General features: G+C 38.7%; 1 protein-coding gene across 8 annotated transcripts in view; it reads left to right on the top strand.

The window, feature by feature from the left end:
- The window catches only part of NAV3 (neuron navigator 3), a 524,494-nt gene that overhangs the window by 326,807 nt on the left and 185,293 nt on the right, over nucleotides 1–12,394 (top strand). The window lies entirely within an intron of this gene.

The following is a 12,394-nucleotide window of genomic DNA, read 5'->3' as shown; positions in this document are numbered from 1 at the left end:
AGCTAAAAAATGATGATGCTAGAAAGTAGAAGTATCAGTAAGAGCTTGTAGGTACAGAAAGACAAAAATAGGATACACACTGATTTTGAAAGGTTGCTGTTTTAAGGGACAGAGCACTTCCAATCAGTTTACACAGGAGAGGTGGTTATGGAGGCCCTGCAATTCCTGGATCCCCATGAACTGCTTCAGGGTTTATGAGTGCATTTCTACTTCAAGGGGCCCGTGGGCAGGTTTGGAGTGGAGTAAGCCATGTAGTGTCTGTCATGGCTCTCGAAATACTCCACAGTCAGAGTGACAGGAGAAAAGACGCCAGCTCCTTCCAGCCAGGAACAGAGAGCAGAGTAAAGTGACTTTTTAAATGCTTTCAAGGAACATTGAAAACAGGCAATGGGGGGAAAAACCTAACTCTGTTTGTTGCTTTAAGCCTTTGTTCTGCCTCCTGACTTTAAGTGAATAAATACACGAAGTTTGTTTAAAAGTGTTTGGGTTTCCCTGCAAATGCTGATTCTGACAGCTTTCCACAAAAAAAGGTTCACTTGTGCCAAAGTCAGATGGTCTGGTTAGTTGAAAAAACAACGTAAGAAACTGAGCAAGCCATAGGTACTTTGAGGTGTTTGCACTGCCTGTTCCCATGAAGGGCACCAAGAGGGATGTGTACATAGATGAGGATTTACACAACTCTACAGGTTGTGCTTCAACATCATGCCTTCCCTGATTTTTGTTGCCTCTCTTCACATGATTTTGCTGTTCATTTAGTTGTTAGATTCTTTGGGAACTCTGCTTATATAGTGTATATTCAAGGACTGGAATATATATAGCTAAAACCATTAGATGATAATCATACTATCTACCTGTGGATTTAAGAAATCGTCTCAATTCTTGGCTTTCTTCCTGTGTCTTCAGGGTCAATCCATCCTAATGCGCACTGTAGGTTTTCTGGTTTTGTGCTTTTTTAAAAAAAGTTTTACCTAGTAACTGCTGAAGGACATGTGTGAACCTCTCATGTAAACTGGAATACCCAATAAACTTGTAAATATTTGTTTTGCAAAGAATGGACAATATGCAAATACCTGTGCATGCTATTGTTTTTAAATAACCTTTGCTTTGCATCAGGTACATTCAGATGGGTTCCTTAGTTTATGGGTACTTTGTTGGTTGAATATCATCTCAAGGCTGATTATGAAGTATTGTCTTGTGCCCTCTGTACCACTGTGGCTGTTGTGTGATTGGAATTTGGAGCATGCTGACACAATTAATTGAAATATATTGTTCTTAATTATTTACAGAAATGTGTTGTACCTCTGAATATCACTGTGAGCATTTTCAATGCCATTTTTAGAATGTAATATTTTTTAATGGCCTACAGTACAAGACACTTTATAATTTGTATGCTAAAATACAATCTTTTACTGCGGTATTTTCAGACATTTTAGAGTGTTCCTTTGGGATTCAAATCCTGCAAGCTTGTTTGACATGTAACAAAGTCACCTATTTTGCACTGTGGTATAAACAGTTGTTTATAAGAGAATGCTTCTGTGGATTAGAAGTTGAAGGAATACAGTACATTCATCTACACAATAAATTAGATAGATATATATATATATAAATTATGGAGAGGTGCATTTAATCTATCTAGCTGAGATGGGATTTTTTTTACTGTAAAACCACAAATTAGAGAACCCATTTGTCCACTTTCATTCTTTTTTAATGTATGGAACATCTTTTTTCGGGCAAAGAGACACAGATGAAGCGTAAGTAGTTCAGCAGACTCTAGATCAGAGCTTGAGACTTAAAAGAGTTTTACTGCTGTGACTCAAGAGTAATTATTAGGCAGATAATGCCAATACCATTATAACCTGCAACAAGATAATGACAGTAACATAAAATGAAACACTGGTGTAAGTATAGGATTTTATTCCTGATAGTGGAGTAACATTAAACTGTCCAGGGAAGGTGAGAGCAAAACCATCTGGTGCAAAGTTTGAGAAGCCTCTCTGTGGGACTGAACAACTTGAGAGGTATACCAGTTTCATAAAATTTTAAACTTCACTTTCCACTCCAAGTTGAAGTTCCCAAATGCATAAATTCTTAAAAAAAAAAAAAAAAAAAAAAAAAAAAAAAGCATTAGGGTTCTTTATAGTCTCAGGAAGTTCCTCCAAAGCATTTGTCCTTACATTTACATCAAATGAGAGACATTCAGCAAGTGCTATTAAAAAAATGCAATCCTCTGTTATAAGGGACCTTCAAGAACAACTGTAAGAATTTAAGGAAAAACTTGCTTTAAGGACTATTCTGTTCCATACTTATGCACTAAGTAATGTAGGAAATGGTTGGACTTTTAACAAAGGATATCCTTTGTACAGTAATTCCTGAAATATGACCTTCCCTCCTCCCCCAAAGAATTTTTGTTCCTATGACCTATCTCACTTGCATTTTAGGTGTCTATATCTATCATTCTCATCCTCAGAACTCCCACTCAGCAGCTGTCTATTTTGGCAGTGTTCATGTTCCGTCCATAGCCATTCCAGGTTTTTACATTAAGGATCTGTACAGACATGAAATTGTACCTCTGAGAATGCTCAGAAGCTGCGTTGGCTTCACAGAGTAAAGTACCTTGCCAGCAAGGTTTATTTAAAGGGCAGGTGAAATAAGCACCTGCCTACTTTAACAAAATTTACAGCTGGGGAAAAAGCTCTAACACTTGCCAGTGTTTCGGAATGAAATATTTATTATTCATCAGCAATAAGTATTTCCTTTTTCAATTAAAAAAAAAAAGATAGCATGTTTAATTTATCTTTTTTCTTATGTTATCAGAGAGTTAGGAGGTTAATGGGAAAGGTCAGAAAAAATTTTTTTCTTGTTCTAAAAAAGTAGACTAAATGGAGGAGTGTCAACAGAAGTCCCCAAAATAATACTCCATATGCCTGTGAATGATTAAACAGCTGTGTGGGCTGTCCTGAAATGCCAGCCTTCTCAGAGCTACCTGAGGAGCGACCTACTGGTGCCATTAGTGCCGTACAGCACCACAGTCCCAGAAAACAACTGAGCCTGACATGGGATGGGACACAAGGTGTAGGCAGCTGCATTAGGGACTCATTTGAGAGGAGGCATGATGCTTCTTTTACTGGATCATTTTTGTTTCTTACTTACATTAGTAGAACCAAATACAGAAAGGCTCTTGGAAGGAACGGCTGGAGCACAATCACTTCTGTCCAAAATGAATGCTATAATCTCTAGCCAACAGAGTTATTTGTTTGTGTTTTCAGTGAGTCCCTTTCTTCCTCATCTGCTTCCTGCTCACAACTTCCCAAATCTTGAATTATTTTCTGTATAGTGGTGTGGCTGCAATGAGAGTATCCCCTTCCTAATCCTTTACAGAAGCCTTTAGTCCCAAGGGGTGATTGTGTGGGAGGTGGAAGATACGGATTTAATTAAATTTACAGGCAGTGGCCCTTTAAAGTGAGTTAGTCAATCTTTATCCTTCATTTCTAGTCTGTCATCCAAGAGACACAGTATCACCAGAATGTGTATTTTAAAAGAAAATATAGGACAGTGAATGAAGAGTTGCAGATGTGGAAAGCAGTCCCTTGAGGAAGAGGGCCCTGTGTATGGGCAGTCATGAGGACCCAGAGAACAAACCTCAAACACAAAAGCACCATTTTGTGTCATAAAAGAAGGGAGTTTCATTGTCTTCAGAGGTGAATCGTGTGAAAAAATTGTGAATCATGAATCACAAATCTTTGGGGCTATTTTGGGGGGTGCTGTGGTCCTATAAAAGGGTGTAGAAGAATCAAAATCTGGTAGAAGACATGGGTGGGAGACTGCAGATTGAACAGTGAATGAAAACCCCCAGGTCACAAACTCTGTGAGACACTGCCTCTTCTCATGTGATGTGTAGCCCAAGCATTCCCTAGAGGCATTTAGGCACCTTTTATGATAGAAAGAAAGGGTGTTCAGAACATTTTTAGTAGGAATCTAGAACCTTTTTCTTTCCATTGTATGATCCTTCCAAACCTGGTTGTGTTACAGAAGGTGTATATGTATATTTCTTTCATTAAGAAATGAGAAAGATTGTAACATTGATTCCCATTTGGGATGAAAAGTCTTCTGTTGTCGTAACTATGATAAGATTATTTTCTTCTCTTTATTGTTTAAGAATATCAACTGACAGAATCTGCTTCACACGTAAAATTAATTGTGCTGGATGATGGTAAATTTAAGTATTATTATAATCAGAATGGGCAGGTATTTATTATGGGCAGTACTTTCAATGGTGATCAAAGGAAAAAAAGGAAATGTCCTGAAGTGGTATCCCAATTGTACCAAGCTGCATTTTTAGTCTTTCAAGTCCTTGAAACACTGCATTTCTTGACTGAAGAAGTGTAAGTATAGGCTGTCATCTGTGTAAACAAGATTTCATTTTCCTAAGTTCAGATAGGTAGCAAAAGGCAAAGCAGTTGCACACATGATCATTACAACTCTCGCACCAAGACCTGTTTTACTAGAGGTTAATAACGGTAAAAGTCTCAGATCACACCACTTGAAATCATTAGCTTACTTAATATTGTTGTGTTACCTAGAGCACCTCAGTGGTGTTCTAAATATGCACAAGACCATTACTGATATTAAAATCGTAGAGTTGGTGAAAAACAACTTTTAAACATCAAAGCACAGAGAGAAATTAACCAGGAATTAAAACATCTTGTTATAAAATATGTAGCTCAGAAAGCAGTGTATGTTGTTTAGTTTGATTTGTAAAACTATTCTTCAAGATGAGAGGAAATTAGACAATTTAAATTAGTTTTCTAAGCCTCAAAAAGTGCTGAAGACTCTAAAGTTAGTTACAATCTTATCTGCTACTGTTTTCTCACAAGAAGAGAACAAATGTATGTCTTAATATTTTTGCATTTTTATGTATCAGAAATTTGCCTTCCACACTTAAAAAGAAGTGCTGGCAAAGAGGGTTATTTTGATCCCTGGGCCAAGTTCTTTAATGCCAAATTGTAGTGTGGAAAGAATCTCCCTGTCCAAGTTATAAATCCTTAAAATGAGCTTTGATGGAAAATATGGAGTAGTTTCACAGTGGAATCTTCTCAGCTCCATGTGAGGAGCCCCGTTGCTGATTTGCAGAGGCAGGTGTTCACCCAGGAATGGTCTGTTTGATAGCAAGAGTGGCTTTTTGCTTGTGAACAAAAAATGAATCAACAAAGCAATAATGGTTTTGTGCTCAAAATTATTTCATGTTTCTACTGAGGTTGTAGAAGTCTTCTCCATTCATCTGTTTTGTTATACTGGTGAGCTGTAAAGGAAACCTGTTCAAATTCAGTTAATTTTTCCCCTTACAGGAAACTTAACTCTGCATACTGTGGGTTTCTTTATTAAAGTGAATACAGGACTGGTCAGGAAACTTATCCTGGCACTAACAAGACATTTATGAGACACAAGATTCACACAAATGGGGCCTCTACTATCCTGGATACCCAGAAAATTAGAAGCATGGCTTTCTTCAAGCACATCTTTCTTTTTCTTTTTTTTTTTCCATAGGAAGGTGACCTTTGAGAGAGCCCAAGTGACAGGAGGCTGCCTTTAGAATCATACTCCTTATCGGAGCTAAAATGTTGAAACCTTCTTAGTGGTGTCTCTAGGTGTAACACTTATGCCCATGGGTTAATCCTGGTCTTCCTTACTGTAATAAAATTATCTGAGATACTAGTTTAAATCAATGTTTTATGTAAAAGCTGCATTGAATAATAGATCCTTTATTTTATTGTATTTTCACTAAATGGATGCTGAAATTTACTTTAAAGATTATACCTATATAACCACACACATATATAGATATATATCGATATCTATATATTTTATCCATATCTATATCTAAGAAATAGTTCCAAAGTTGTATGAACAAATATATGGTGTATTTATATCAGAAAGTCTCAAGGTTGACTGCTTTGGAGGATTGTTTTGTGTGGGTGGCACTTAATATTGTCTCCTGATAATTCAGGAAGTTTGATGCCAATGTTAATAACTGGGGTGCTGTTGCTCCCTTGACAAGAACTCCTTCCCCACAGCACAAGCCTGTAGAGAAGCAGCTGCCTGTTCAGGGTCCCTGCAGCTTCAGGACGAATATCTGGCTCCTTCCAGTGGCATTTTATTGCTATTGCACTAGGCTGAAGCCAATAAACAGAACTATAGGATTAAACTGTCCAGCAAATCAGTATGATTCTTTTCAAAGTATGAAAAAGTGAATTTATTCTATAAAGAGTTGGATTTTTATCTGGACCAATATACAAATTACTCAGTGAACCTTGCACACAAATACACACACACACACAAATATACATTCAAAGAAGCCTATACTGTTACCGTCCATCTGGCACAGAAGCATCAAAAGTATTGCCCCTGTGCCATTGGTGAGTACTGGCCTCAAACATACATGTTAGATTAATTCTGAGTTGGGATTTGGGAAGAAATGAGTAGAAAGGGAACACAGTAAACCAGTACTAATGTTACTTCAGTGATTAGATCACAAACTCTTAAGTGAAACTTGGAAATATAAAACAGCCCCCTTAAAGTTGGGTAAGTCATCTAAAGTTTGCCAGTGATTGTTGAAGAGTATTGTTTCTACTAATTTTCTTAGCTGGGATTAGTGGAGTTTTGTTTAATTGTGTTTTTATCTGTAAACTTCTGAGTAGTGTTGATGGATATATGCTGCTATTTACAAAATAGAATTGTACTACAGGGATTCTGACATTTTGGTTAATTGGCATGTATGCCTCTAAGTGGTTTCTATTCCTTAACTCATAATTGTTCTCATTTGCTCAGTGGGATTCAGAAGCAGCATTTGTGGAATGTCATTTCATACTCATTTCATTTTGTTAAATAAAGTGCATTGGTTTCCATCTTGCCTATAAACTAAGTCATTCTAGTTTCATTTTATGGCTATATATTTTTAATTGTGTAAATATTTTTCTTTCTCACGTAATTTGCTTAATGTTACAAAAAGTGCCACCCCCCCAGACCCTAGATTTACTTCATAGCAAATGAATTTCAGAGTATTTTCTATAGCCAATTAAATCAAGACATAAATTGAATGGTTGATCTGTCTCTTATGGCAGTCTAAATGTGAACCATTGTTTTCAAAGTTAGCCTTTTTACTTGCTAAGTGGAGGACTGAAACTAATAAATTATTCTTTTGCATCCCAGAGGCATAACCTTCAATAAGAAAATATTTAAAAGGTCAGATCCTGCTTTCAAGTTGAGTTTTCCTTAATGTATAGGCAGTGGGAAGGAGAAAGGCATCTCTTTGCAATCTGGTTTCCTCACCCTGTTCTAACAATAATCAATGTGTTACCCAGCTTCTCTTTATAAATACAAACTGCTTCAGGGACACTCCAACACGTGCTTTGCTACCCACAATTTATTAGCCAAGAATAGCTAAGTTGAAATAAAGTTGTGGTCATGCCCTCTCCTCTGGCAAATCCTCTTCACAGGGACTCTGGGACTGTTACGTCGGCTCTGTTGGGTATTCAGCATCCAGGGTAGGCCACACACTGGAAAACCTCCCAAGAAATAGATACACAGCCCTTGTAGCCCACTTTGTAGCATACTGGAGAAAAACAGAAACAACTCATCAATCTTGTCTTTTTCAAGTGCGATTTGAAAAAGTGTCCACGGGTGAAAAGCTCTTAAGTGCTGTCAACTATCCACATTTGAAATAGAGTGAAAACATTACACTAGAAAGTCATGTAACCCTTTTATTAAGTTAACAGTTGCATATTTCCACTTTGGCTGACTGTTAAAATTCTAGTCTTGGGGCTATTTAATAGTTTCATATTCCTGTAGTCCATTTTTTGTGAAGAAAAAAAAAATTATGAAATGTATTGATATAATCCAAACATAAAATAAAAGACAGACTCCTGCTCTGCCAAGAAGTAGCACTGTGTATTGCTGTGAAATATTGCAACCCAGGTAAACTGCTAGCAACATTTTTTATTTTTTAATAGATAAATATTCTTTCCATTTCTCAAACTCTTGTTTGTCACAAGATAAACACTAGAGAAAAATCTGTGAGAAGCTTGCTGTTACCTACGGATTCCTTTTGGGAAATGGAGTTCTTAAAAAGCCTCCTCACCCCCAAAGATGCTCATGATAGTGAGCATTGGAGGACAGCATTTCAAGTCTGCCACACTAATGAATGAGGATGCAGTTGTCTCCTACAGAATATTTCAAAGGACAAGTGATGAGAACTGGATTCTGTCTGTTAATTCCACATATCTTTTTCTTTTAGTGGAAAAATATTAAAATATTTTTGAAAATTAACTTATGCTCCTAAATGGCATGGAAATCTGTCATGGTCTTAGTGTACCTCAATTGGCAGCAACTGCTGTTCTCCCTCAGCAGCAGCACTGGCACATAAGGGAGTGACAGAGGCATATGGAAAGCCATCTTCTCAGTAGCAACAGGAGACCATTTTCAGAGCTGAGATTCTATATTCTGTAGCAAACAAAAAAAAAATATCAAGAAGGATCCAAATTCTTGGAATATGCATTTTCCCACCAAGCATTTTTATAAAACTACCTGATAAAAAAGCTCAGAGAAGAAATTATTTTAAACTCAGCATACCTGGGATGTATTCCCAGCTGTTTGCCCTTGAGTGAGCCACATCAAAAAGCAGCCTTTATGCCTCAGTTTCCTCAAATCTACAGTAATAATAAATAGAAGGGGTGATCTCATTTATGTCTGGAAAGCATGTTGAGCTGATCCAGTTAAAGACACTGACAAAGTGTCATGCATTATTATTGCGTTAAGCTGACTGCACTTCTGAAACCCATCTGACATTTCCCACTTGGCATTGATTGTGCTCAGTAACATTTCTGCATTAGTTTTACAGAGGATGCTTTATATCACTGCCTGATGTGTATTACATGATTTATGGTTAAACATTTTCTAAAAAGGCAGTAACCTGTGAGATCCTCTCTCTTTTTCACTTCATTAAGCTACCGCATTACCAAGTGTTATGCTTCATTACGGATCCTGCCAAGCAGCTCTACTGTTCTCCTTATAGCTACATGTGAAGTATCGAGGTGAAGTTCATAACTATATTTGGGTATCAGGGTTGATTTCCTCTACTCCGTTGAAGGTTAGCATGACGAGCAGTTGAGGAATGCTGGGGGAAACCGCCGTTAACATGAGCAGCCTGTGCCCGGGCTCGGATTGTCCTGCTGAATCCCGTTCCGTGTTGCGAGCAGTTCAATCACCAGGCTTGGCAGGGGGCTCGGACCACACAAACACAGCGTCAGGTCTGCTCCGTTATCGCGCTGCTGAGCCCGGTGCTCTGCCTGGCAGGTACCAGCGGCTGTCCCGGCCGCTGCCAGCACTCACATCCAGCGCTGCAGCGGAGCCCTCCCGGTCAGACGTGCCTGTAAAGCAGGGTGGTAGGAGAGGAAGCCTGGGGAGGAAATGAGTAAGTCAGCAACCCGGCCCAGTGTGTGGCTGTAGCGCAGGGTTACTGGAGCAGTGAAGAGGGGAGGAAGTGTTGCAACAACTAACTCTCATGTCTGTGTTTCTCTTGTTTCTCTCTGAAACAGCCTCATTATAGAAAAATCCAACATAAGAGGATTTTGGGGAAACACTGCTGCACAATTAATGCAAGATGTCATGATCTATTGCTAGTTCTAAGAGGGGGAGCATGCACAGCTCCTCCTTAGAGCTACTCTGCATCCAGTGGAAGGGGAGCACTCATAAAAGGCAGACTTGCATGAAGTTACTGATTTTTTATCTTCTGTTCTGAGTTTTCTCCTTTGATAGCTGAGTATTGTGAATGATGCACACTGGAGCTTTACATTTTCCCAAGGATTTAAAGATAAAACTTACAAGATGCATTGATACTTAAAAGCTGTGAAGGGGGGAGTCTATTTCTCATTATATTTACATCAGAGAATTTAATGTAAAAAGATTATAGTGGCATGTGTGCATTCTTGCAATTTCATGTGTCTACCTACATGCTTTTCATTTTTTACAAGACTCCTGACCAATTGGGTCCCCAGAAGAATGAGATGAATGAGAAAGGCATCCTATGGGGAAGGGGGGAAACAGAAGCAAGTGGTATTTCCTACAGAAAGAGAGGAAATAAAATGGGACATTCCGTTGCCAATTGGGTGTTGGTTTGCTATATTGTCTCCATCAATAAATCTTTGCCTTCCTGATGTTTTTAGAATACATCTGAAGTGAAAAGACTCCTTTTTTAACACCGCCTCCTCCCAGTACTGTTTTTGTACCATTGCATGACTATCAAATGCTGACCATCAGAAAAAATTTGGTATGGTGTGGATAATCAGCCTTTGCTTACAAAACACTGTTTGCATTCTTTATGCTTATCACTTTTAAATTAATGAGAAAAGCGAATTATGAAGGGGGTGGATGGATTGGTGAAGTCCATTCTTTGAATACTAGACACTTGCAAAGCAGCTGCTGTACTGAAATGTCCTTGTCTGCTTAGTGGGAGGATAGTTCAAATTGTAGTCAGAATTAGGACTGATACACCCGATTATGTGAGGGTGTGACAAATGAAAAAGGAAATGCCTGGTATTTTTATTTGTAATATGAAACTAACCTAAAATAATACTAGTGGTATTAAATTTTGTATGTTCCAGTGGATCAGTTTCATTGGAATACAGAAAATAGTTCTGCTTGTATTAATAGAGAGTATTTTTGAAACATTACTTTAAAAGAATGACTGAAGTTGAAATAGTAGTAGTAGGGAATATATGATGATATGGGTGTGGTATGTCTTTTATCATCATGGTTTCATATTATTTTAAATATGTGTTCATACAATCTTTATAGAGACCCCACATTTCACTCCATATGATTATACAGTTGAAGAAACACTTTCTTAGCTACAGTTTGCTTTAAAATAAAACATTTTAATGGAGCCTTTTATGTTACTCAGCTGTAATAGGGAAAAAAGAATATGAAATCAGTGAAAACACAGGGGACTCAAGTGTACTTCTGAGTGTAGCAGGGAGATGAAGGGCCCCATTTAACAGTAGCATCCTTTGGCTATGGGAGGGTGAATCCACTTCCACAGTTTAATTCTGTGGAGTTATTTAAAGTTCTAAAGCTATCAAGAAAGCTGTGGCAAATCAACTGGTGATCCACCTGCAAGAATATGGGAAGAAATAGAGTAGACCAAACAAGTTTTATTTTTCTCTCTTTCAATAAAGAGGTTGAAAATCTGTGGCAAAGGTACTCAGGTAGCGAAGGAGTCCTTAGCAGGTGAACATGGACTAAGTAGTGATACTTTTGTAGGGTGAAAAGCAGATGGCAGTTCTCTGGGTTAGGCTCTGGGCTGGGAATTGCATGTGTTTTCCCACCCTGGCTCTGCCACAGATTTCCTTGATGAAATAAGCAAGTAAATGGCTTTGGCCTCTGTTTCTCTCTTCACAAAATGGGATTCTGACCCCTTCCTCTCCCAAGGGTCTATGAGGTTAGATAAAAGGATGTTTATAAAGTAAGTTTTTTTTTTTTTATGAAAAAGGTGCAGTTTCAACATTTTCAAACAATATTCTCAGCAGAGAACAACTCTTAGTTATTTTATTTACTCACATGGTGGTGCTGTAATTCATATGTGCTTTCTCTCAGTGGTATCATCCCACGACAGTGGGAGGTTTGGGAGGTTCTATACAAGTCCTGTTTTCTGGAGTGAGGAAAGAGGTCACAGACACCCTGCAAAAGGGAGCCAGGGTTGGCTGCCAAGGGCCACGGATACCCTCTTGCTGTGTGACACCCCCTGCCAATCTCCATTAGCATGGGCTCCCTCTGCTTGCTGGGACACCCCAGTATGGTGTGAGAAGCTCTTGGGGGGCACTCTCCTTCAGTGTAAAGGGGAAGGTGTCTGTTCCTTTTCTCCTGCCTTAAGTGAACCTGGTTCTGCTTGTGTGTGTGCTGGGGGTGTTACCAAATACTCTGTGTACATATGCACCTTATGAAATGCCTTCCACCTCTCTCTTCACGCTCCTCTCCTCCCTTATTTTGGAGGATGTCATTCAGCTGGTCCTTTTCAACCTTTTGTTGATAACTGCCATTTTTTGTTGCTAAGTGTTTGGTGCTGCTCAATCTCACCATTTCCCAATCCTCTTTAGGCAAAGAAAGGGCACAGCATATTTCCAGAATATATATACTCTAATCCCAGTGATACTGTGCATCTGGTGCTCTCATTCTCCTCTGTGCACATTAAAGCACTTTGAAGTGCAGGCAAGGGGGCAAACGACCTGTCCCTGGGCAGTGGAACACAGTGATTACTGCATAAGTGTTACAGAGGCATCACTGGGCGCAGGAACACCAGCAACACCCCAATTAATCCTTAGCCAAACACAGGCACATGTCTCTG

Source organism: Corvus kubaryi, unplaced genomic scaffold, assembly GCF_017639235.1.
Source record: "Corvus kubaryi isolate FWS band 111438036 unplaced genomic scaffold, C.kubaryi_AGA036_p1.0 137, whole genome shotgun sequence".
NCBI lineage: Eukaryota > Metazoa > Chordata > Aves > Passeriformes > Corvidae > Corvus > Corvus kubaryi.
The sequence above is the reverse complement of the archived record's forward strand: the minus strand, read 5'-3'. Positions and strand labels throughout refer to the sequence as shown.